The sequence below is a fragment of the Megalops cyprinoides genome, chromosome 17 (assembly GCF_013368585.1).
Source record: "Megalops cyprinoides isolate fMegCyp1 chromosome 17, fMegCyp1.pri, whole genome shotgun sequence".
Lineage (NCBI taxonomy): Eukaryota > Metazoa > Chordata > Actinopteri > Elopiformes > Megalopidae > Megalops > Megalops cyprinoides.
The window spans coordinates 22494365-22522175 of record NC_050599.1 but is presented as its reverse complement, the minus strand read 5'-3'; the positions used below and the strand labels follow the sequence as shown (position 1 = coordinate 22522175).

Sequence of the window (27811 nt, the reverse complement as noted above, 5' to 3'; positions counted from 1 at the left end):
CGTAACCAAAAAAGGTTGCCGGTTCGATCCCCACTGGGACACTGCTGCTGTACCCTTGGGCAGGGTACTTAACCCACAATTGCCTCAGTAAATATCCAGCTGTATAAATGGATAACATTGTAAAGAACTGTAACCTATGTAAGTCGCTTTGGATAAAAGCGTCTGCTAAATGAATAAATGTAAATGTAAATGTAAATGTACCCCACCGCGGAATCGAACCATGCAACCTTCCAGTTACGAGCTCCCGCTCCTTACTACTACACCGCGTTACAATACAAAGTAAATGTACTTCTCTCTTTTTTTTACCCTCCAGCTCCTCCCTAATTCTGTTCTTCATCTTATCCTCTCTTTCTCTCTGCCTCCCTCTCTTCATCCCTCCTTCATTGCTTCTGTCCCTCTCAGTTACACAGGTAATCCAGCCGTGTTAGGTGTGTCCCTCGTTTCGACTACGGGCCCTGCTCATTGCCGCTATGCTACACTGCCACATTTTGCGCAGTTCCTCACAGCTCTTCTCGTGAGAGAAGGTGAGAGGGTAACAGCACAGCTCGCATAATGTCTTGTGATTGTGGTGAGAGTGGACAGGAAGCGGGGTGGAGGCCGGGAGTCCTCGTGAGCGCTGAGGAGCGGAAGGAGGGGACGGGATGAATGGAGCAGGGCCGCGCCGCGGGAGAGGCAGGACACTGACAGACAGGCCATCTGGACGCGCTCACTCCACACTGTCTGTCACCCCTCTCACACACGCCAGGGAGGAACGCCGTCCAAGAACCCGGTGTGCAAATGTGTGTGTGTGTGTGTGTGTGTGTGTGTGTGTGTGTGTGTGAGCGTGTGTGTGTCTGTGTCTCTGTGTGCACGTGCGTGTATGTCTATGTGTGTGTGTGTGTGTGTGTGTGTGTGTGTATGTGTGCATGCATGCGTGTGTGTGTGTGCACGCATGGTTCTGTTGGCATGTGCATGTGTGTGCATGTGTATATACGTGAGAAATTCTGTAATTCACCTGAAATTCCAAGCCAGTCTCCCTTCCCAACTATCCGAAGGCAACTCTTCTTAGCTTCCTAGATGAGGGGAGGGGGCGGGGTTCAGGGAGAAATGCAGGTGGTGCTGCAGGTGATACATGCAAATAAAATAAACATTACTATAATTAAACTGCATGGTATTTCTTTCGCTTTTGTGTGTGTGTGTGTGTGTGTGTGTGCGTGTGTGTGTTTGTGTGCTTTTTCCTGTGTGAGACTGTGGTAGAGGTTCTCTCTGTCTTCCCCTTTAATGTTCCGCTCAGTAACGGCTCACATGGACGTGTCAGTATCCGTGAGATCAGATTGGAAGCAGTGAAGGCAGTGCAGGCTGATGATAAAGCCTTCAGAGACACGCACTCTGACTGGGGCTTTAGTCAGCACCATAGAAAGCTCCAGCTCCTAACCCACCAATCACCTGGTGTCAACACCCATTGACACTTTCATTTAAAGAGCTGGTCCCCGGTTCCTGCAGATGGATCAAATGAACACTCTTGGTTTTTGCTACAGCTCAATAGACACTTCCCCTTCCACTTGTGAGTGTTTTTGCCTTCAGAGCCATCTCTGCCTTTTTAGGTTTTTTCCTCCGTGGCAGGAAACAGGTGCCGGGACCCTATATTACTGTTTGAGAATCTTTCATTGGCTGCTTCAGGTCCTCATCAGCACAGCTTGTGAAACCCGACACCAAATGACACTCTGGCAAAGACGTTCATACCAGCCAGAAAGTCTGGGCTTATACGTGCACCCAACAGCAATTAGCATTGCTTTTAAGTCCCTTGCCTGACATACTATAGTTTAAAGATCTGGACTATTGAACCAATGTACAATTGCAGCGTGTGCATGGTAAATGTGTGACACCACCTTATTAAATTCATGACAGCTTCCATCAGGGCTAAGACAGGGCTAAAATTGTACCCTTTGCTGCTCTTGGCTCTGGGTCACAGCTCCCCAGAATGACCTCGGCCCCAGGAGTCCTGCTGATGGACAGTGATTTGCAGATGAGGCCTGTAGATCCACAAGGACAGACCTGCTGACACGCCGGACCCGAGGACCAGCAAGCTTGCCAGCTCTCGTCCTGCATGCCAAGCTCCACGCCTGCAACCACAGCACTTTACATTCCGCCCAGCGCATCGAAAGGACAGCGCGGAGGCGGCGGGAAAAACCGGGCCCAGTCACCACGGTGACCGGGCTACTGCCGACCATCAGGGGCTCCCCGGCTTCTGGGCCACAGCCCAGCCCATCAACTGGAAGTTCTCGCTGAATCTAAGGCCATTTTCCTTTCATTTAAAGTGAGGCGGTTTTGCCAAGATGTTTTTTTTTCCTCCTGCTGACTATGAAGTGCACCGAGAGATGAGCAGAGCTTTTAACCCTGAGCGGTAAAGCGCTGTGAGCTTTTAGAGTGCGCTGCACTCTGGCCTGCTGGGGGGGGACTTTGGGCCACGTTTGTTTTGAAGTGCGGAACTGCTGCTATCTCAACCGGCAGAAAGAGATCTTCTTTCTTCCTTAAATAAGTTGTTCTTTGAGATACCTGTCCAAGCCAGCAGATGGTACATTATAACTTGAGGAGAACAAGCATCAAGGAAATTTGGCAGTCAATAAATCAGTCAATCAGATTTTATTCACTACAGATTTTGTAATTACACTGTCACAAAGCACTTCCCAGTGGGAATTTTCTAGAGGTAAAGCTTTCAGCACCTAAAATCCCCAGCCCCCCAACCCCATATCCCACCCCCCACCCCAAAAAAAAAAAAAATTAAAATTAAAATAATAATAACCAGGCCTTCTACTTATGGGTGGTATGGCAGGAAAAAATCTGTATGGTATTTGTACAGAAATGTATGCAGAAACATATCAACCCACACACAGACTATGCAAATATACTTGCAGACATAAGAATAATAAAAACTACAACGCAATTATTTGATTTTCTTATTTTTTATTGTAATACCAGCAATACAACATATTCAACAAGACTGAGATTTATGTTATGTCAAATTTGCAATTTGTTGAGCTGGAGGGAAACCCAGGAATAGAAATGAGCTGTTCAGCCTGAGGGATGCAAGGGCAATGACCAACGCTTGACTCGAACATCAGTAATGGCTAAAACGTACTGAAACGCAACGATGACGGTAGTTAGCTATGGTAGCCCAGACTCCAAGAAACTGACTGTAAATTTTCAGTGTTTACACCTATCCTAGTAACCTGCCAAACAAGGATATTTATTTCTTTTAGGTATTCCTTTTGAAAGCTACACTTCATATATTGCTATCATTATTAGTATAAATAATTCATTTCATACCAGCTTAAGAACTCGGTTCTTACCACAGTGACTTTTTACTGCGCATTTGCAAAATTTCCAGTGTCACTAAGAAACCTCAAGGCATTTCAAGTCACTGCTTATACCATCAGCTAAAAATAAAGGCTTTGAAACACGGAGCGTGATGCCGGCGCATTATGGGCCGTGCCTATAAAAGTTTAACGCGATGCTAAACCTGACAGAAACGCAATTACCACTGTTTAGTAATGCATACTGGGAGGCTTTCCAGCTGCTCCGACGCTGGCTACCAGAGACGGCAACGGTGTCAAAAAACACCCCTGTTCCCGAATTCATTAAAGAGATGCATCCAAAGGAAACGGCCCTGCTATTAACCTCGAATGCGAATATCTGGCCGTGTCTGGTCTTGACCCACAGGACAGTGAGTTAAAAAATGCGTAAATGCCACGCATAAATACGACCTGTGTGTTTTACTCACTGTCGGGGTTTACTGGTTATTTGAAATAACGCCGCGTGGAAATGGTTGTAAATAGAGTCAACAACGGCCACCGCGCTTCTGCGCACTCCCGGAACGCTGGCTACGACCGCTGTTGTGTTGGAGGACGAAGCACAGAGCGTGGCTGCTCTTTGAGCACTGAGCGCTCTGGCGTTACGAGCTGGGCGTGCCATCTCTTCACGGACATCACTTACAATTACACTACAGCTGCTTAGCGGACCACTCTCATCCAGAGCGACTTACACAACTCACAGCTTTTTTTTTTTTTTTTTTTAACGTTATCCATTTATACAGCTGGATGTTTACCGAGGCAGTTCGCATTAAAAGTATCTCACCCAAGGGCGCAAGAGGCAGTGGCCCACCTGGCAATGGAGGCGGCAAACCTTTGGGTTACGACCCCTGCTCCTTACCGCTATGTCACACTGCTGCCCGTCAGTTCTAAGAAAGCTCTGCACCAGCCGGCTGATATCATCTGGATACAATGATGCGGCTATTACACTGGCGCGTCCATGAGATGGAAAGATTAGCAGATCTGCGCTGAGCTTGCTAAAAAAGAGATGCCCGTGAAGGGATTGTTGAAGGTCATTTGGCATTGGCTTTGTTATGTAGATACTCAATATTATTGGATGAAACAAAGAGATCTTTTCAGTCTACTGGCTGCAGCAAGACTTTGTGGTGCTGTGTATTTATGCACCATTCATTCTTAAAGTGACATGACATAAGGGCTCCAACTGCAGGATGCCAGGGAGTTTTAAGCCTGCACCACGACCCTCATTGCCTGAGGGTCATTGGTCATGCTGAATAACCACACGGGTTGCGGCACTCTCCGGCCAGCCACAGTGCAGATCAGTGATCGGGGCACTGGACTCTGGACCTGCGGGTTCAAACCCTGGTGGGACACAGCTGTCGCACTCTTGAGCTAGGCAGTTCGCCCTCATTGCTCCATTCATTAACATAGATGTAATGGATTGCAGCGCTTCTAATACGTACATCGGTCGATGAGTACATAGGTCTATGAGTCCTTCTGAGAGCAAATGAGGTAACTACCCTTGAAATTCATTCAAACAAAACAAGCTTTGTCTCTCGGTGCGGGTGCCCCACCCACGGTTTCATGCCATTTCTGGCTCCTCGCGAGCAGTGATGGTAACTACCCAGGGTTAATGCGACTGCCTGGTGAAGGTTAGTCGGGAGCGTTTGTCCCCGTCTTCACCTCGCCCGTGTCTAAACGTTGCCTGGCAACGCAAAAAGCTCCTCCGCTATATGCGAATGCGTTTGTATGACACGAATGCGTCTGTATCACGCCGTGCGTGTTGTGTCACGTTTAAGAGACGCGAGCATCAGCGGAACGGTGATCTGGCGCAAACGAGGTGAGGGCTTGAGACGGCAACCCCTCTATGAAGGGCCTGGACGCACACCCTGGCCAGTACAACATCCGCGGCCGCGAATAAACCCGCGTGATAAAGCAGGGGTGGGCCGAAGGGCCGCAGCATTAAGACGTTTCCACAATCTGATCTGACGGCCAGGAGCCGGCGCTGGCTAAAAAGTGTTGACCGCTCCTGGTAGGACAGTAAACAAACAGCAAACAAACCCCGGACGCTCATTTCCAGAGCAGATCTGACGAGATAAGGAGACATCAGAGGGAAACGCATCTTAATCGGCCCAATCTGAGAGGTCTGTTTTATGTGAACAGACACACAAAAAAAGCCCAGTGCGCATTGCACAAAGGGGCCAGGCAGGGGTGAGAGGGTCACTGACATAAAGGCAAAAACGGGGGCCGTCCTGGCAATTACCCTTCACTTCAGTAACTCAGTCAAGGCAGTGCCAGAGATGGGGGGGGAGGTGGGGGAACAGAATGAGTTGACTGTTTCAGACAAGCTCCAGGTGCCATTGCTGTCTCCCCCCTCCTGCGCAAGTCACAGAGCATCTGAGGACAACGCTGAGCATGAGCTTAAAATGGGGGAAGCGGAGGGTGGGAAGGAGCTGGGGGGGGGGGGGGGATTTAGGACAGAGGTGAACACTTCAAAGCTTAACGTCCAGTCGGTAAAGCCTGTGTAATTGCCTCTGATTGGGAGCGCCTCCTATACAACCGTTCAGAAAATTGCCTTTGGGTTAGGTAGCAGATTAAAAAAAAACACTTGGCACCGATAGTTCTATCTGTTCTGAATGGAAAATGAAAAGAAGACTTGTTGAACACGTACATGGGTTTAAGCCGCGGCCCTACTGACTGCGTTTTGGTGCGCTGCACCATAATTTAACTACCTGCACTTATTCTGGGGAGAACGCGCTCAGTCAAGGACAGTCAACTGGGCTGAAAGTGAAGAGAGGTCTCCTTTAAGGCTTGACAGGCAATACTTTTGACCTCATCCACAGAACCCTGAAATTCCATTTCCACACTCAGCCACTTGTTTGTGTAAGAGGTCCCCTGTGCTTTCAGAAGTCCTGACCGCAGCAATCGGTCATGGCAATGGCCGCTCTCCATGCTGGCGGTGCTCTCGCCGCGGTCGCCTTCTCCCCCTGCCTGCCGCCGCCGCTTCTCTCCCGTGGAGCACGCCGATCACCGCGCACGTTAGCGTGCGCCGCGGACGCCGCTCTGCTGCCTCTGCCTCACAGTGTTCCGCCAGTGGGGTCGGCGCCCGCCTTGCCCGTGCGGAGCCGTTGGCGGACATGTTGTTTCCGCCACCTCTGTTTCATGGCCTCTCCTCTCCGTGCGGCAGGTGCTACGCGGGCATTTGAGGGGATCACGGTGTGGGGCACAGCTAAGCCCTCCACAACAGGCTGCACTCAGGCCCAAAACCTTGCCCTAAAGCAGGCAATTATAACAGGTACACCGTATCTGCAGTGATTGGCTGCTCCAGCCTGTTTAGAGTTTGCCTCTACAGAGCTGCCTGCAACGCGGCAAGCAGCTGTGAACTTGCTGCAAGAGCGATCTCCTCTAATGTCTTTGCCAGCCTTCAAGTAAAAAGCACAGAGCCCCGAGGAGGGCGAGGGAGGGAGAGGGAGAGGGAGAGCGATTCCCCCGTGAGAGCGGCAGCTCTGCGGAACTGCTCTGAAGGTGCTTTAAAGACACTCGAGAGGAGGCGCGCTCCCCCCCGAAGCTGCACACGGTGTGTGCACGCTCACACAGGCCACCGATGCCTGAGCTCTGTTTGCAGTTTAAATGAGATTAAAAGTTAATCTCTGTTGTCTGACACACACAGGTGATACCATACAACCTCCTCCCCTAGACTGCGTGGTGCCATACCTGCTGCTTGGGTCACCCCCAACGCCACATGTGCTCCGGCCCGAGTGTGAATTACATTATCGTAAGTCTTGGGGGACTGTGTCCATCTAACTGAAAGAAAGACTATAGCGACAGTGCAAACGATGTCATGTGACCAGGGAGGCAGGGAGAAACGTCCGACAGTACCCTGTACAACCTGTGTGTTACACAGTCATTCCAGCTACATCCAATGGCAACGTGTGCAAGCTCAGGGCTGTGGTGAATAACCTGTTACTGCAACTTATGAACAATGTCAGACACAAGGCTCGTTTGGATGTACTTCTTCACAGCCCCCAATGTCCAGCCCAACCTCCCACACTCCAAATAACTGGGTAGCAAACATAAAGGGACGTGTTACCGTTAAGAGCAACGGTGTAAAAACCATAACAGCAAATAAGGGTAGGCAGCGGCTGTATAAGAAAAGCAGCTCATGACTGGATAACGCTGGATGCTGAGGTCTGATCGATTAGAAAAATGTGTTTTCCCCGTTGGCAAGGCCATGTTTTGTTACACTCCAAATTGGATTTTCCTTTAGCCTTACAACGCTTAAGCATTCACAGAAATGATCAGCTTCACAAGCCTCACTTGGATGACCTGGCAAGGTAACTGCACTGCAAAGATAAAACAATCATGAGTCTGATTGCAACTCAGAGGTCAAGCGTCATGTCCTATAGGGCAAAGACTACCTACATTGACAGTTAATGATCTTTTACTAAACATCAGCCAACACTGCAATTCAGTCAACTGTTAGCCTATGATATGTAAATGCATACCAATGCATAAATAAGAAATGCATGCACACTCAAGTACAATGATAAAACAAACCTATACGTTGCAACATAAGGCAATGCAATGTCCCATGACCTCACTGGCTTGTGGACAGTCTGGTTTTTTAGCTATATATTGGTCACATATGATTAGAGTTAACATTGGCACAGCACTTTTGTGCTGTATAGCATAAAACAGGACGGGGACCAGCTATCTGTCTACTGTAGACACAGTAATGGAGAAAGAAGTACAGTACACGCTACAAACTAACATTGCTACCAACGCTTGTCAGCAAAATCTGTGAAGAAATGCAAAAATATGCACACAGAATTTGTAGTGCAGGCGAAAAGGTCTAGGTGCTAAAACTCATTTACCAGTGTCACAAGTTTTTCTTATTTTTTTCATGCTGTAATATAAATGCACACCAGGACAGGACAGGAGTGTGAGGCAACTTCTGTATCAAAATACATGGGCAATTTGTGTTTGCTTTTTTCCTACAAGTACACAAAGTATCAGTTAAGCATTGATCAAAAGATACCAGTAAAGAAGAATCTTCCAACAGATTCACCAATATATTGCTGTAATTAATGTATTATTTCAAATGCATTGATTTCCCTTTTAAATTCATTTCAAATGAAATATGCAAATGCTTCTGTCTGTTATTTCCTTTCAAGTCCAAAATATGACTTTAAAACTTCAATTTGTCACTTACACCGTTGATTTCCTTATTTCAGTAATATTTTAATTATGCGCAGGTTGCCAAAAGGGAAATATCTGAGTCTGAGTCAGTCCATAATTACTTCATCCTGCCAAATTTGGTCAGATTACAGCAGTGTTAGGCAATTAAATGGAAACGTTTAACATGGAAACATCTCAAAAAAGGTGAACGAATGCTTCTTAAATGCTGGGCTACTCACAGACTTCTGGAAAATAATAATCTAATGATCGAACCTTGAAAGCGATCCAAGTCGTCAAAAAAAACTTGCAGAGGCACCTCACGACAGGGAAGCCAGACTCTTATTTACATTTCTGAGCGAGGGCATAACCTCTTCCGCTTCGGCCTGCTCGAAAGTGGAAAGTGGTTTCGTTTGTGGTCTCCATCGAATCTCTGCGGAGGGGAACACCGCCACCTGTCACCTGGCGATCGCAGCTTTGACCAATCAGCTCTGTGGCTCTGTGGTGGCGTTACAAAAATCCGAAACAACAGCGCTGATTGGACTAACACTGGCACCGCAGAGAGAGAAAGTACGTGGGAGCATGAGCTGGATTGCCTTTCAACATGGGGGCGAGAAGCTGTCTCATTGTTAATCCCAGTTAAGACAACCAGAGGCAATCTGATATTATAAAGGGCTTTGGCCAGAGTTTTGGTATTAAAACAAGGCCGTCCTTCCTCAGATCAGTTAATCCCGAAAAGAAAGCTCCTTCATGACCAGTTTTCCTGCCGACTCAGGCTATAATTAGTTTCATTAATGACACAGCACATGCAGATTACAGAAGAGTATAACCCCTACACTTCAACAGACTACAAAAATTAAGCAGAGGCATATTAACTGGGAACAGGATACAGAACCCATTTTGTAGCGCTCAAAAGTTCACTTATACCTAACTAACTAAAGTATCAAAATGAATAAAAATCACATATTTAATCACATCTGGTGATGTCAGTATTTGCAAAGATGCAAAGTATTAGTAGCACAGTATAGTTAAATGTTAACATTAATTACTAATGCCTTCTAGTGTAAGTATATTATATTTTTGATGTACATATAAATCACTGGAGGACAACAGGAGGACCATCTTAGACAGCAGTGGTAACATGGCACAAAACTCAAAGCAGTGGTAGTTGCCAGCTAGTCCGTTCGCCTGTGCCACTTCACAGACATCAGAGCTCAGCGCAGACCGTTTTTGCACTGCGGCATGAGCAAAGATTTGCACAGCGTTACCAAACACATTTTCAGCATGCACAGGGGGAGAGGGTTCATCTCTATTTAATTATGCCAGACTTGATTCAACAGCGTGGCTCGGGAAGATACGGCGCACTCGGTTCACGCTCAGCCGATTTCAGAATCAGCCAGCGCCACGAGGGCTAGCTCGCAAAAAAAAAAAAAAAAACCTGAGGAAGTGCGACCTTCAATGCTATGACTCCCACATGCGTATGTACCGTAATGGAGTATGTACTTATCACGGCGTGTGCGGTCATTGTGCACCTTATCTGGCGTGGGACAGTTGAGGTGTGGCTTGACTCCTCCTTGTGCGGATGTCTGAACACTGCACTGGCCATGCTGTCTCTCTGACTGCATGCTGCCTGACGGGCTTGTTCTTCCGGAAGCAATCTGGCCAAGGAGCCTTAAGGAAACCCAAGTTTCTCGGGAGCGAGGCTGTCTACCAAAGGGCTGGAAGGGTACCGGTGGAGCGCGATCACAGAGAGAAAACAGCAGCCGCTTCGATCAAAACACTTATTCGCCGCCTTCAAAGTCTACAAGTTAAAGTGCCAAAAAAAAAAATGCCTAAAGTGCTCTAACCTTATATGCCTGGGCTGCCGGCGACGCTTTCGGCTCTTCTCTTTAGTTCGAACACCGCCAAGTGAAAAAGGGGCCCCATTTTTTTGCAGATTCTTTAGTGCTGGTTATTTGCGAACACTCTGCCTTCCATTATGCTGAAATCGCTTTGGCCTTCAGCCGCCCCAGCGCCGGCACTCAAAACGTCGCTTCATAAAAATTCAGAGACGAGAGCCGGGACGGCAATGTATCCGTGATTCTGCTGTGACCTGCGCTGTATTCACGGTTCTGTTGCAACCCGCGTGGTATTCACAGCTCTGTAATGAGCCACGCTGCCGTATTAGCTATTCAGTAGTCAGCGGTGCTGCATTTGTGGGCCTGCAGCGAGCTGTGCTGTTTTCATGGTTCTGTGAAGTGCTAAGTTGTATTATGCTCCTACAGCCAGTGGTGCTGTATTAGTGGGTCTGCTGTGTTGATTCAGTGGTCTGTAAAGAGCTACGCTGTATTTATGTTCCTATAGCTTATAGCCCTATAGCCAGTAATGTTGTACTTGTGGGGCAGTAGAGAGCTGTGTTGATTCAGTGTTCTGTATAGAGCTATGCCATGTTTATGTTCCTATAGGTTATAGCCCTATAGTCAGTGATGCTGTATTTATGGGTCTGTATTAAGTTGTGCTGCACTCAGTGTACCATACAGTCCTTAGAGGTGGGAGTCAGGGCTGGTGAAATCCAATCAGGCCAATCTAACTGGATGTCTATGAATCCTCTCAACATGCTGGATCCCCCGGGACACTCAAATGACTCTGCAATGACCTAGCTGTGACAGACTGACCCCCCGCCACCCCCCCAGGCCCCCCCCCCCGACCCCCCCAGCCATCTGTCCAGCTGCGACACAGAGATCCTTCATCTCGGGACGGCTCTCTGCCCCCAAAAATCCCACCGCTGCTGGTTACTCAGCTCCATGTCAGTTGACCCGGCTTGAAAGGGTGACATCATCCCCCGGAAAGAGGAGACAGGGTGAGTCGGTGGATGCCTCGGTTTGTCGTTTGCACCGCAAAAAGCCTGATTATCTCTGCTGCTAGGGCCATCTCTGAGACAGCCATCCTGACAGGGGTCTGAAGCTGCCGCCCTCGGTCCGGCCAAGCCCAAAGACTTATCTCATCAGGACTCTGCGCTGCTCCAGATTATAGGGTCTGTGTCCCTGGCTCTGATGTCATCTCACTGGCACAAATCTTCCCCCTCACCTGTTTCACCCTCGTTCTCATTCGCATTCCCATCCACCTGCCTGATCTCCACCAAATCGTCTTTCCTCGGCGCCGGAGAGGTGAGAATTTGGGGCTACGCCAAGGGTGTTGCGGGAAGCGGGTGAAAGCCACAGCCTTGACTCATCTCGGTGTTCTTCGGGGAACTTTGCCTGAGGAAGGGCTGTTTGTTCTGTCACAGGAGAGAGGCTTGGACTGGCGCACTCCTGCCACTGACACCACTAGGATTCAGAACTGTTCATTCAAGGCTTGGAAATGCTTATTTGTGTGGATACAGTGTAAACCTTATCATAACAGGAGTTTAACAATGTATTCCTGTCCATCTGCTGAAATCCTTAATGTTCACAACTCTTTATGCGGTACAAGAGCAGGCCCGTAAGTCTGTAATGGCTCAGGATATGAGCAGAGTGTATTTAAAAAAAGCGAGCAATTTTATCCAGCGGTTATGTGAGGTCTGATATCTATTTCTGGAGTTGCTTTTACCCTAAAGATGTCACAAGAGCTACTTCCCAGCAGCTGCAAATCTGGCGCTCATCGCTGTGTAGCCTCCGCTACTGTCTAAAAGCCTGCACCCGCGATAATGCAGTCGGCCACCAGATTTTACTGACTTTTTTTTAGATCCAAGGAAAATTTGCACATTCACAAACTCTTACCAGAAATCAAGACAAAAGAGACTTTGTTTCTTTTTTAAATGCAGACTTCACACATGGGTGATTCAATAGGCAATAAAGAAAAAAGAAATCGAAATTTTAAAATGCCGGGTTAAACATAGGTGATTCAATACAATTTGCAGTCCGGCACAGCACAGTAATACATTTCTAAATGCAGTATTGATGATTTTTGGGGAGGGAATAGGTGTGAAAAATGGGAATTCCGGCAATCCCTGCTGATGAGTTTAAAGCTATCTGGAGCAGAACGGCCCTACCCGGACGAGTGTAGCCGCGCATCTCGGCATCATCCTCACGTCCCCCCACTTTATCAGCGCAAATATTCAAGGCAGCGGGCCTGTTGATAATTTACAACTGCGCTCTTATGAAACCCTTCCCGGTGACTCATTCCCGTGCACGGCACCTCTCTCTCCTCCGTGTTCTTCCCCTCGCGATCCATCAGACGCTATCCGCCGGCTGCATCTTCCAGAGACCACCTATTACAGGCAGAGGACTGCTGGGAGACTCAGAACCAAATGTAACCAACCTGCACTTCCCCAACCCCGCTCAGTTTGCCATGGAAACCCCCCCCCCCCAACAGACACACACAATAAGCCGCGTGATTGGCCGACGCCACGAGCAGAGAACAATGGGGGCCCTTGCTCCCCCGATATGAGTGACAGCCCGGCTCTGGCACGGCGCGGCACGGACACACAGCGAGTGCAGTGAGGAGGGATGAGCACACAGGCACAGGGGAAGAAGGGGAATTACATTCCGCTCAGGAGTCTGCCATTTGGGGTTTATTACAGCCTCTGTCCTGACCTTCACAGCGATGCGGGGAGAGGCCGAGGCACCACGCTGCCCCCCTCCCCCAATCCAAACTCCGGCGCTCTGCCAATTTAACCCACCTTCTGCTGGGTCAATCGCCCCGACATCAAACACCACACAGGGGGGTCAATACCCCACCATCAAACTTATTTGTTTGGGGTTTTTTTTTGCCTGTGAACTGGCATGAAAGAAGCCGTGAGGTGCGAGGAGCCAGGTTCGCTCCAGATCTGCCCTGCTCTCCACGAAAAGCCATTTGATCTCATCTGGCCCTTTCACACACCCGCCGGATCCGCGGCCAGCGCACCTGTCACCCGAGCACAGCCTCGAGAAACTCCAGCTCATGAATTTTAAGACTTCCAGATTCATCAAAGAATTCGGAGAACAAAGAACACGATAGGCTTTCGCTGGGGGAATTGATCTATCCCTCATGCAAAGCTATAAATAATTCAGAGATGAATTATATATATAGGAGAGACAGAGAGAGAGAGGGGATACAGAGAGAGAGATGGATAGATAGGTACATAATGTAAAATGATAGCTCTTCCAGCCTGGTCACAGTCACTAGCCTAGTCTATTTCTCACTAGTAACATTATTAGCGATCAATGCATTCCCACTGTCTCCTTGACCTCAAGAGGACAAAGGTACTGCATGCATCTCAAGCCTAGTTCTCAAGATGCTTCTTCAAGCGTTTTAGTCCCTGTTTCTCTCCTCTTCTCTTCAGCACTGTTAATTCATCTACAGATCTGTATCTGAGACAACAGTGCCCCTACACATGTGGAAATGTACCCCAATCATAATGATTGAGCAAGTTCAGAAAAGCACAAACACAGACCCATTAAGGTCGGTGACACTAAATATAAAGCACTGAACGATTCTAAAAAAATAGTAAAATACATCACTGAGTCATATTGCATTTCAGTTCCTTTCCCAGTGAACTCTGACTCACTTTTACTAGGATTTCACATCACTTTCCAGTCACACGGTTAATGATTCAATACAATCCATTCGATTGCTCCTGTAGTACATGTGGTAACATTACAGTCCTACTAAAAAAAACATTTGTTTGCTGTACTGGCAAAGACCAGTGTACCATCTGTGGTATGCGGCAAGGCAACCCACCATGCACCTGTCTGGTGGTACAGTTTGTCGGGACAGTGCAAATAAGACAAGCCCTCTCTGACAGCCTTCACAGGTAACGTTTAACAAGCACTTCAAGGCTTTGCAGATAAGACTGTCAAACCCCAATGCCTACTGTACACTCACGCCCCGGGGGCACACCAAACCGGCCTCGCACACATATCAATCGAACGACAGGATGTGTCCCTGTGGAGCACACAGCGAGGCAGCTTCGCCTGTCTCACGCTCACCTCGCCCTGCCAAGAGAGAACAGCCACCTCTGTGCTGATCTCTGTCCTCATATCTCTTCCCCTTAAGCAAGAGATGGAAAAGCGCTCATTGGAACAGTCCTCCAGAGCAGACATACGCCGGGGGGTATGTAAGGTGTCTGGGCCCTCATTACAGCTCCTTTGTAAGCCTGCACTCACGGTCTCCTGACAGACTGGTTGTACACTTGTATTACGCTTGTAATACATTACATTTGCTTAGCAGCAGCTCTTATGCAGAGCCATTGACACAGCTTACAGTGTTTTTCCATGTCATCCACTTATACAGCTGGATATTTACAGACGATGTTTTGGGTTAAGCACCCTGCCAAAACGTACAACAGCAATGCCCAGCGCAGGAACTGAACTGACAGCCTTTTGTTTGGGCCCTGCTTCTTACCATCACTCTGCTGTGTTCTCCTCACACTCTCCTGTGGTCTCACAGGCACAGTGTACACCACTGCTGGTGTTCTCACAAACATGGTACCATGGTTGCATGGTAACAGAGTTCTCTGTCATATTGTTCTATGGGCAAGGTCAGCTTTCGTCAGTCACTGAGGGTAACGTCAGTCAACACCATTCTAGCCTTTCCATACTCAATTCCGTCTCTACAAGACCAGTGAATATCAGTCTGAAGGATACATTTTCTCATATTATGTATGTATTTTCTCAAATCAGCAATGCTGTGACTGGATTTGCAACAAACATGTACACAGTTTTGTCAAAAGTAACACCGCATTACAAACCACTTTTAAAAGAAACAGGAGATGAAATTGGTAATTTGACCACAAATTTGAAAGAGACAAAGACTGTGTCTTTTTTTAGTTCAGTCATATTAATTTTCACCATTGCTGCCTGAAAAGCAGAAGTCCAGCCAAACAAAATATAAATAGGTGTAGAGGTGAGGTCAGATGCTGAAAATGTTCAAGAACGCATAGGTGGAAGCTAGATGTCTGTAAACAGTAGTGTTTTTCCCCTCAGGCCACATAGTAGCTACAATTATGCAAATGTTTTCCTATCCGTCACACAAACAGAGCAGCATGACATACCTGTCCCAGCCACAAGTCTAACAGACAGTATACCTGTATCATAACTAGAACAGAAGCAGTACTGTAGTTTCCAACCACTTCCTGGACCCTTTATTAGTAACTTATCACCGATGCCAAAGAACTCGTCTCCAGGGTACCTGTAGCTATGAGCTTGTCTCTAGGATACCTGCGGCTATATGGAGAAAGCAATTGTGGGAACACAGAATTTACACAGGAGTTAAACAAAACAAACACCAGTTTGGTCAAAAATTCCACACCAACGAAACAATAAAACTATAAATACGGCGGTCATGGATAAATTCCTCTACGTGATCTGTCACAACGACATTTTGGTGTTTACTTATTCATGTATGGATTAGGGCTACTTAATCAATTAAACCCCAGGCTTCGTTATACGAGACGAAATTAAAGATGTATGAGTTATCTAAAGGTATTGAGTTCCGCAGCCCTCGGAAGCCGAGGTCTTGGGGGAAACCGTAACAGCATTAGATACGACGGTCATTAGTGTTCACGCGTTGAAAAGCATTATATTGAACGTTTCATAAAAGGTTAACGCGTATGATTCATTTCAGTGATCATTCCACAAAGCAAATTTGTCACTGTTTCGGTTTCATCCAGGGTCAAACAGCTGTCACCATTTCAGTTTCATTCAGGACTGGTTACCAAAGAGAAAAGCCACAGCTAAAATGGGTCAAGAATCAGCAATGCGAGCTCCCCCTAGCCGGGCGACAAAAGCGCCACTGTGAAACTTTAAAAGTGGCTGCGATTGCACAGAATGTGGCTAGGCAACACAGACGATTGCATTAATTGAGTGTCAGAGTGGAATGCAGGCACAGTCGTAGACAGGTTTACATTAGAGCGGAGCGAGCGTGACCAGTGGTCTGGCGTACGATCGAGGGAGGCTTTCATACATGTTGTCTCTATGCGCATCACATACGTCTTTTTTGTGTTAAAAGTCACAGTCCGCCTAAGAACAAGAGGGAAAAAACCAGGATGAAAAGATAAACAGTCTGGAATTGCATGTCAGTGGGTATTAATATTTAATGATCACTTATGACTCAATCCTTTACCTCAACACCCATGATCAAAACGCGTCCACATGAACGATTCTCTTTCTCGCTCGCTCTCTTCCATGATCGCGGCCGGTTAATCGGAGCACCGGAGCGTTTCTCAAGATTAACTGAGTAGAAATGAAAACAAATGTGTTTGAGAGGATTTGGCTTGACTCGCGCTCTGCACAGTATCGAGCGTTTGAGATTCGGTCTCCGTACGATAACAAAAGAAGCACGATGGACTGATACCACTGCTCGTGTCGCACCGCAGCTCCGACCTCGCAAGAACAAAACGCCACCCTATTGTCGCCGCCAAGTCACCGCTGCAACATTAGGGAAGGGTCACCGTAGTATTAAGCCGAGTCGAAGTCACAGGGTATAGCAGCACATCGACTAAGTCGGTATTATGTTTCATCTCTGACATCGCACGCGCTCCACATACAGCAACACATTCGCAACCTGGACTCGTGTTTCGCACGAACACTCACAAAAGGCATGTATAATTTCCCTCTGAACCGCTTTCTTTGTGATAACACGTTCATTTCAATATTTCTTAGCTATATCCATTTCTTGGATCCCTGACGGATTTTCTACACGCCTTACGGAGTGGAGTCGGTGCACATCGTGTAAAGATAAGGGATTCCCCAGTTGAGTTTTCATAAACCCGTCAGGGCAACCACCAGTTTATGAGAAGCTCTGATTTGTACAAGAACGTCACGGTGTACTGGCACGAGATAACAAAACGGCGGAGCAGAACCATTCCAGTCCCGCTGTCACAGAAAATCTGAAGATTCGCATCGTTACGAGAGCTTTTGTCTCCCGCTTAATAAAATTGTCAGCACTGTTGTGTATTGCGACCATGCACGAACTAGCTAATGCATTGCATTCACTGAATAATAATGGGCGAGCCGCTAAAGTCGCAGTTCGGTTCTAACATGTACATTGTGCCACATCGCATTCAATTCGGCACATTTGGAAAAGAGGAATGGAAAACCTCGCATATGTGCTTTCCTTTTTCTTCCCGCTCATTTGGACCCTAACAAGGTTCATCAGGACCTAATTTAGTTCTAACGGGACCATGTATGTCTTCCATCTCTGACCGCTATTTTGTCATCGTGATCTCAGCAGCGACTCAGGCAACAGGCCGGGGATGGAGAGGGATCACAGACGGTTGAGACACAGATTCCTATGCCTTTCTAGATACACAGACTTGAAGGGAAAATAACCTTACCTTCACTTGGCACAGAAGAATTCCAGTAGATCCGCAAGGGCTAAGACGATACAGACTGATGCCTCAGTAATGTGGTACAAATTCAGCCGAAAAGCCGTGGCGGAAACAGGAACTGAGGGAAGCTGTAGCCTGAATAGTCACTGCTGCCCGCAGCTCCGGAGGAGACTCGCACTGACATGACGCTACAGTGCGCATGCTAGTGTCAGACTGCGGTACTGCAACCATTTTGCTGAGCGATTCAGAGGTACCAGGCGGTGGGATCCTACCCCCGCATAGTTTACCCCACAGCCTGAAAAATCATCCCGTAAATAATAGACGCCACCACGAAGCGATCCACGGCACCCTGCAGAGCGCTATTTCATGTTGAAGTTGCCCTGTGAAATTGTCGTAAAAACGCTAGATTAAAGAGTTTCTGCGGTCGCTGCGCAGAAAATGGTAGGCTACCACGGTAAGTAAACGGTCACCATTTAACGACGGGTTGAAACGTTCTCGGTGCACTGCTCTGCCATAATAATCAGTTGACTTAGACGGTATAACGTAGTAGTGTTTATCATGGTTTTAAAAGCAATGCACTTGTGTATTTCAAAACTAAGCAGACTTCAGAAGAGCGCATCAATTTACCTGCTTGGGGCCTGAGGAAAGTCAATATTTCTCCAACCCTCGCACTGAGCTGTAAACCACAGCAATAAACCCATATCGCATTAACTCCACGCTCAGGCCTCTCTGTGAGCAAACACTAGCCTTCCCACTAAACACAGGACACAAGGATTAACAGCCTGGCGAAGAGTTAATCAGGGAGCATAAAACTGCTTGACAACTTGGTGCGGAGACAGCATGTGCTTATAAAAAACTGAGAATGACATCAGACGTGTGCTCCTCATAATCAGAGCAGTAAATGCGCTGTGGCCGTATGCACTACATTACACTTGCAGCAGATACACCAACAAAGTGGTTATCAAAGCTGTAATAAACACTGGAAATTCTGTTTTATGAGTTTCATACGTCTCTGATTTTATACTCAGGAGGTGAACAGAGCTTAAAAGCCGTCGTATTTTCCTCAGCAAGGCCCCAGATTCATGTACGTACCTTTTAACGGCATCCTACTCCAAACTGTGTATGCCTTCTAATCATATGCAGACAGTCATGTCATGGGATATTTCAGCATAGGAAGTGTGGAAGTCTGCAGCTCATTCACTTACCTAGGGGATCATTCAAAGTGGTTTTCTTCACCCGCCTGGTTTGCTTGTTGGCCTTGCACCACAACACAGCCATTGTGTTTTACAGGAAGTGAGTGTGCACTATCACTGCCGCCTTATCTTTTCACAGCATCTCTGCTGCAGGTCAAAAGAAATGACTAATGGTAGATACCTGTGGTATAAGAGATACAGATGCTCCTGGCAAAAAAGAGTCTATATTATAAAAGCTTGGGGCAAAGAAGCATGTACAAGATGGCATGTACATTTAGCAGACAGAGGGAATTAAAAGACTTGACCCTCTAAAATGACAAAGAGTTGTCTCTATGATGCTGTTGTTAGATAAAGGTGAAACTGTAGAGCACTAGCCCGTTTTTTCAGCTAATCAGTTATTGTGTAGGCTGTAGAATGTAAGCTAGAGTGGCAAACTATTTAAAATATCAGGAAAGGTGTAATGTTCAATGAACACAGGAGATAATGTCTGCATCTGCATCTGCAAAACACTGCAGAGTGTTTTTGTATGTGACAGATTTTGATGAAAGTGAAAATCACAAGGAAGGAGAAACATCATGTGTCAAAATCATGTAAAAAATCATGTAGCATACCTTTAATACTGAAGTGTATGGTAATAAATGCATTGAATACTCTGAGGGTGGCAGGAGGAGCCAATGGTCATGCATAGTCAGATAGTATGTCACTTCACCAGACCAGCGAGAAGACCAAAATAAAAGGCAGCGGCATGCTAATGTATGCCCCTGTGCTGATTAAACAGTAAAGAGTTCTTTATAGAGTGACTTCAGAGGAATATCAGATTGCTACTTATTGCTCCTTTTTATTGGACCAAGAAGATACCAATGCTGCAGTGTCACTGTGTTCATTAAAAAATCGTTGACATTTATCACTATGACAAGGAAGTTAACCCTCATAAACTGGATGGGGCACAGAGCTTGCAGAATGATTTAAGGCCTAGTTTATCCCCAGTAATAGCTGTTATGAGTTAGCAACCGGTTTCCTGTGCATATTGGTGAAATTCAGTGTGATGTTGAAGTATTGTAAATTAATTTAATAGCAAAACCTTGCAGAGCATCAGGCATGTATGCTAATTACTCTTTGTAGCGTCTAGAGACAGCTAAACCTGAGCAGGTAAGAATATTTTCACCAGAACTGTGTCGGGTGTCAAGGGGCAAGGTGACAAGAGAGAACTGACAGCCAATGAAAATTGATCGTACAACAATGCAATGTTCCAGGGCTCCAGTAGCCATTTCCTGTAAGAGGCAGGAGTACAGGAAGAGAGGAAACGCCATAGCAACGAGGCACCAAAGCAAGAGCCACATTGGAGTTCTGTCACAGATGCTCCCTGTGCTGGGAGGGGGTGGAGTGCCGCAGTGGTCCCCCAGGGAACACATGACATCGGGGTAAACGAGAACTCATCTGAACTCAGTCCCTCCAATGCAGGTTTGCCATAGGGACTTTACCCCGAGACAGCAATACAAATCATGAAACAGTAATATGTGTAATCTAACATATGAGGAATGCACATTGTACATATAGCAATGCATACGACACTTGTCTTACATTTTTCGTTTCTTGTATGCATTTTTTTTAAGTGCAGAATGCATTTTACAGTCTGTCTGACATTGTGTTATATGCACATAAATTTGGCAATAGGGGGTGCATTTTTAAATTTGTGCTGTATAAGTTGATGTTTATTCAAAATATATTGGCTGGAAATTCATTTTGTTGTTTTGACATTATATTTCTGTATGATAATTTCTTTGTGAGGGCTTGTCACGTCCAGCACATTGAGTCTTTGGCAGTGCACAGTGGGATTGATCTACCTGTCTCCTTAATAAAGGATGAGGGAACACTAAACTACATTTGCCTAAATTGTTGATACCGGGCACTCATTAAAAACACATGAATCTCAATGTTCAGCAGTACAGAAGAGGAGTCATAGCACACTAACCTGTTATTATATTCCTGCATTGTACGCTGTTTTGTATTACTGAGCACGCACTGTTTGCTAATGACTAAGTGTGAATTGTCTTTAAGTGTGGAGAGGAATCTTGACTTGTAATCAGAAGACTGCAAGGTTAAATCCCAATTTGTACGCAGCTGTTCCACCCCTGCACAAATATACTTTGACCAAGTGCTTTCAGTCAGTGTGTTTAGCTGTATAACTTGTTAAATCTAAACCATGTAGATCACTCTGGAGAAGGGTGTCAACAAGTCAATGAAGTAATAACAATGTCATATGGTGTTTTGGGGTCATTTCATAATCACTCAATTGTGTCATATGTTACAACCAATTTTAAAGGATTATCCAATTACCTTTTCCACAGAAGACACCCCCCCCCAACCAAACCCTGTCCCTCAAGCACCGCCCCGGTGTCACCTCAGCTGCAATAATGCCCAGTCTTTAATGATGGGCAAGAAGAACAGTAAGAGCCGCTGTCCAGGCCACAGTGAAAGGGGGCCATCGTTCCTTTGCAGTTTAACCTGGGGTGGGGGGAGGGGGTGTCAAGAGGACCACACTCCAATCAGGAGCAAAAGCAATATGATTGCAAAGCCCAAAAGTTTCAGGTCCAATGCCACCGCGTCCTTGCTCGAGACACTTATCCTGAATTGCTTCAATAAATACCCATTTATATAAATTCATAATATGAAAAAGTCTGCGTTACGTAACTCACTCTGGATACGGGTGTCTACTAAGGAAATAAATAATGTTTAATGCGAGTGAAAGCGGAAGGGGGCAAATCACAATTCTTGTGGTGCCACCCAGTGGTGAAAATACAGTACTGCCACAGGCATCCACAGGTGGTTTAGTAACAAAAAATATTTAATCTTCAGACAGACTATAAAGAAAAATATTTAACTGATTATGCAATATCCTAGTATATGCTTGAATAGCACTGTATGATTATGATCTACCTCATAAAAAAATTGTTTAACATTTAACTGTTATGAATAAAAGTGAAGGTTTCCATGGTAGACATGGTAGTCTAATGCAATTACTTAAAAATGAGAGCCACAAAAACACATAGGTGAGACATGTAGGATGCTGCAAAATTTGTTCCACCATATTGGTGATGTGCTTCTGTTTTGACACTGGTCTTTAATCAGAGAAGGAAGTGCAATCTTTGAACATTTGTGTGTGCTTCTCAAGTGCAAGTTAGAAGAGCGAAAATTACTTGACAAACATTTCTAGTTCAAACCACTGACAATTTGACAAATAATGGTTGCTAACAAGAGAATAACCCCTTCTGTGGTAAATTCTGTTACAAGATAATTTTATGATTCACCAACCCAAAAGGACTGACACTATGACACAGCTCTGTAATTGAATGAAGTTTTATAATGTCTTTAAAATCTGCTTCAGTATGACAAAATGTCTGCAGTGAGCACAGGAACTGTTTAGTGAGATGCCAAACACCTAAACATTATGTCTGATTTAGCAACACTCCAGTCTATCAGAGTAAAATGTGCATTGCAGTTTTATTGTGCAGAACAGACTGCCTGAGGGTCAGTAGCTTCATTTGTCCCTCATTGCCAGTTTGTGTACATCAAAATAATATGAATTATATGAATGCATTCATTGCATACTTATTTTTTACTGTGTTTTTTCTTTTTTGTTGGACAACAGCAAACTGTGAGAAAACTAAAGTATTTTTTAAGAACTGTGTTGATTAGAGTGGGAAAAGATGAACAAATTATTATACTAATGCCAATATTCTTGCAATCTCTCAAAGTAAAAATATGCACATTTCAGCATGAAAGCGGTTATGACAGCTTCATTCAAACGGCGGCTGCTTTAAGGTCTCTCGGAGTCAAAGTGATTTTCTTCCTATTCAGCTGTTTTCCCCAGCCTGCTCGATCCCTGGACCGCATTCAGTGGTCCTAGACACTAGGCCTATACATCAAGGTTGTCAAGGTTACTCTGTGCCTGGGAAAGGACTACATACTCCTCAATCACTATAATGTGATTTTCAAGTTCAAAGTGTGTAGAACAACTCAAAAAAAACTCTGGACTTTATGATGGCCATAAATTAACATGTAAGATGATGGCAGTAGCCACACGCTAATGTGTTCCGTTGAAATGCCCCCAGCAGCCGTGATAAATGCAACAGCAGCCTTTTGCACTTATTCTGAGAGGTTTATGTATGCCATGATCCACCTGGTTGTAGCATATTGCATTTTGTGCACTAGCTGTTGTGCAATATGCAGTGTGGGAGCGGACCATATGTGCTTGTGTGGCAATGCTGAATCAGGGAAAATATTTTCTGCTGCTGTAGAAATGAATATACCCACACATACTGTTCCGTATTCATCCCCACAGCGAGTTATTCTCCATTAGTGCTTGTAGAAATCTTGGGGTGTGCAAGCGTTCTCATTTTTTTTTCCTGCCCCCACAAACATAATTATGCGCGTTGTCAAATCATCCCTGACGCACCGATAAAGTTTCGCAGTTAATCAGCCCGCGTTAGCACATGTCTGTGCCATCCAGAGAGGCAGGCACGTGATAAATCTCTGAGTCCTAATTAAATGCTTGACATAAGTTTGATTGAAGAACGTTGGGTAATGTGAAATATGTGAAATACCTCACAGGCAGACTCCTGTAACACTCAAATCATATCCGATACAGTGATGTTGAGCCCCGTGTAATATCTGAGACAATTTCTACACAAGCAGCTTCTATTTATTTCTTGTTTTGTGTATGAAAGGAGATGAGCATGTCTGCACAAGGCAACCTGGAGCCAAAATTCAATTGGTTGCTGACTGGAGATTGTGAATTTCCCATGATCGTGCAGGTAAGAATAACTTGCTAAAATATTTTACTGTCACCTACAAAATTGCAGCTTCCCAAAATTACTTTCTGCAATTTTACAAATTTGCCTGCAAGATATCACTGGCCTTCTTATCACAGAACAGCCAGTGTTCTTCTAAAACATCTTCATTTTCCCCTCTGAAAGCACCAGCAAGTATTTTTGGAATCAAGTGGAGTTTCATAATGTAGTTTTGGAATTTAACCGCCTGGCACAGCAGCATGAACATACCTAAGGTTTGAAAGCAAAGTGCAATTTCCCAAGGTTTTTTACAAAACCATGTTCCCTAATGGCTGCAGTGGCTCCTTCATCTCCTTGGTGGACCATAAAGAGCCTTATGGTCAACTTATTCACAGGGATTATCATACTGTAATCGTATTTACAGGGCTTCCTAATCACCAGGAGTTTGAAACAGATTCATAAAATTGAATAAAATCAGAAACAGCTATGTGCTCACATTGACTCCTTTGAAAAGTGTTATGTTTTGCTTACATACCATTGATAGTTCTCTCTTGAAAATAAGCTAGCATTCATCTGCTGCTGACATGTATGCCAGACCCACATATAATCAGCGAAATCTGTCACTGTATATTTCTTTTGTGGTCTCTCTAATGCAGGAACAAGAAGAGCAGGACTTTCAGGATTTTGTCTAATTCATGGGACAGGACTTGTTCCTCCATTATTAGATACAGCAACACTGGTCGATGTAGGCGGTGTCAGGGAAGTTGTTGAAGATGCTCCATAGTCGTCAGGAATGCACAATGCTCCATAAGGCTGCAGTGCAGGCTGCTGTATAGGGCCATGTCTGAGGGGCTCACACACAGCTGAGAGTGGAGTCCAGGCTACAGGTACAAAACTCACCTCACTTTCCATTTGCAGTATGGTTGGGGTTGATTTGGCCTTTTGTAGGGACCCCAGTGTTTCATTGTCAAGAGTCATGGTAAAACACAAATAGGCCCATTCCCGTGTTTATACATGCATGCAACGGCATAGATCCATTGCCGTTTTGCCATTGTTGGATGCAAAAAAACATGTATTATGATGTGGATTCATATACCTAATATAATTTGTACGCAAAATATGTTTACGCAAAATATGTGTAATACAATACTATTCAATAAAAATTCTGTTTCAAGATCCAAAACCTTAAAGATCTAGCTTATAGTTCCTTGTGTAATGTTTGGTTTGTCTGGGCGTTCTCATATCAGTTGTTCGGAAAAGAAAAAAATACAATACAATAATTTCTCTCACTGGTATCTTATCATACATAGTAATACATTAAAGCATAGAAGTAGAAGCAGACACATGTAGGCATTCAGCACAGTGCATATAAATGCTGAACATGCACCCTGGAGAGTATATAGACAACAGTGTTGCGCATACAGTCCCTCAGCATTCCTCTACCCCCAGATCAATGCAGGATACGAAAGACAAAACAAAATGAAAGCTTTATGCCGTTAATCTGGTCTCTGGTTTTAAAATGAGGTGCATTTGTTTAAGAGGATAAAATAGAGGATTATTCATTAGATCTAAACTACTGGCTGCGCACTGAAATACCTGAAAGTAGGCTCTCAAACTGGGAGTACAGGGGTTGAAAGGAGTCACTGGTGGTGGCCCAGGCTTTCCTGTGGACTCAGGGGTTTTCTCTGTCATGAAGCAAGCTTTTTGGGCCACCCATCATTTTGTCTGCTCTGTTGACAAGTCATGATAATTCAACATTTTTTCCCACCTTAGGTATCCAACCCAGGTTGTCATATTAACTGTAATTAAGCTCTCCACAGGAGTCTTGTGCATGCATTTTAATGTATTTTGGCAAACACCAAAGCCCTGCAGTTTCCTAAGCTAAAAAACAAATGTTGCGTTGTCTTCTTAAAAAATGAAACCAGTGTCCCCACCACAGTTTAGTTTGGAATTGACGCGCGTGCCCAGGTATTTAAAGGTTTCAACCAGCTGAACAAGTTGCCCATTTACACTCAGAGATTAAAGTATCTTAAACATCTGAAATGTTTTCTTGTTGCTTGGGACCAGCTCTTTGGTTTTTCAGGCATTTGGAGTTTGTTGTTTGGACAGAGGGCCTACTGGAGTCACAGTGTCTACACACTGTATTAACCTTGGTAATCCATTTTGGATCTTCTTCTCATCAGTATTTATGGGAAAAAAAAAACAATGGCAAAAGGACACAGGCCCTGAACTACGCCAGCGTTTAATATTCTCTGCAGCCTGTCAGCGAGGAAGTCTCTTATCCAGTGGATAAGGCTTCCATCATCTCTCAGATCGAAGAGATCTCTTGCTTTCAAAGAATGTGGGTTTGCAATGTCTTAAAAGCTGAGCCTCTAGACTGTAAAAAGCACTCACACGGAGGCTTGTGGCTGTTGTGGATGCTCAGCAATTGTGTTGAGTGGGGTTAGAGTGGCATCCTCCGTTCCCCTGTGCCTTTTACAAGCAAACTGAGAGGGATCAAGGCTTACTGTGGAGGTTATGAGACGATCGCAAACGACTCTCTCCATGCCTCCGGCCAACAGAGGGGTGGGGGGCAACCTTCACAGTTATTCTGTGATTTTGGCAGCCGTTATTTTGTGCTCACGTATGCAAGCCGAGACATTTCATGACTTTGGGAAAGAACAGGTGCTTGACAAAAAAAAAAAAAAACAGACAAGAGTGTGAGAACATTTTTCAGCTAAAGGGCACGCAAGTTGAGGAGTCTATCAAGTCCACCAAGGGCTTGTACTTTATTTAGTGAACAAGACATGCTACAACCTCATATTGTCTCCTGTACAAGAGGACATTCACATTTTATCACATTTCCTGAGTCTTGATTCATAATCAATTCACCTTTTATCACATTTCCTGAGTCTTGAGTTATAATCAATCTTTTTATGTAAAAACAAGCTTAAAGTTTTAAGAGAGTCTAGGGAGCTTGTCAACTAAATTGCTCAATGTCATTTGGGTAACAGTGTGCCATGAGGCCATATGCGTAAAACATAGTTGAATTTGTGAATTAAACATGACTGCAATTGATTTAGATTGTAATATAATCAAATGCAATGCAAGTAGAATTATTGCTCATTTTTGATGCTCTACAACTGTGTGGTGCATATTTCAATATGCCAGTGATTAGTGTTTATTTCTTCCTCATATTTTACTTGTAGTTTTGGTAAACTCAATCGATATCTCTCTCAGGTATCGATTGACATAAATGCATACAACTGTAATACCTTCCCAGTTAGGCTCCAAATGTATTACTGCATGAGAAAAGCATGAAAAAACTATTTAATTTAATCATTCTATATTTAATTTACAAAAATGAACACATTTGGGGCCATGGTTATTTACAATTACTCACTGTTCACAGCCTTACAAATATTCATTTCTGTGGAATGTTTCTTAATTCCTCATCCTTCTTTCCCTTAAGACCGAGGATGTCAAACTTAGCTTCAAGCATATCAAATCGCCACCCCCTCCCCTAAAACCCACTCCAGCAGAATTTACAATATAACCTATAGGAATCATTTGTGTTAACACATGCAGGCTATGCACACATTTCACTTGAATGAATTCTGAAAATACGAAACTCACTGTCCTCGTTCCAAAAGCTTCACCTCTGGAATGGAGATAAATGGCATGTAGCTGTTGGTGGCTGCCACAGAGCTTGTGTGATTCGGTTTCCAGGGCCTTGGCTGCGATGCAATTTGTAGGCATAAAAAATGTCAGCGCTACATTTTCACCTCACTGAATTCACAGCAATGCATTTCTCTCTTGCTTCTAAATCTCATCTGAAAAATATGCAATCCTAATAAAATTAAATGATTTCAAATCAATTCTCATTATTTCTCATCATTTGTTGAAGGGGGAGGGAAGGATTTCGAATGCAAGAAAGAAACTTATTTACTGTATGTAGTGTGCAGTATATGGTGTGATATGATGTGACGTGATGTGATATGATATGATATGATATGATATGATATGATATGAAATGATATGATATGATATGATATGATACGATGTGATGTGATATGATATGATATGATATCATATGATATG

At 45.0% G+C, this 27811-nt stretch overlaps 1 protein-coding gene across 2 annotated transcripts in view; it reads right to left on the bottom strand.

Annotated features, from left to right (window-relative positions):
- Positions 1-17889, bottom strand: part of LOC118792579 (alpha-(1,6)-fucosyltransferase-like) — a 69142-nt gene extending 51253 nt beyond the window's left edge. For both annotated transcript variants that reach the window (XM_036550456.1, XM_036550457.1), the window contains exon 1: positions 17755-17889. The gene's annotated coding sequence lies outside the window, so the exon portion shown is untranslated. The remainder of the gene's footprint in view (positions 1-17754) is intronic.
- Positions 17890-27811: the final 9922 nt, after the last annotated feature.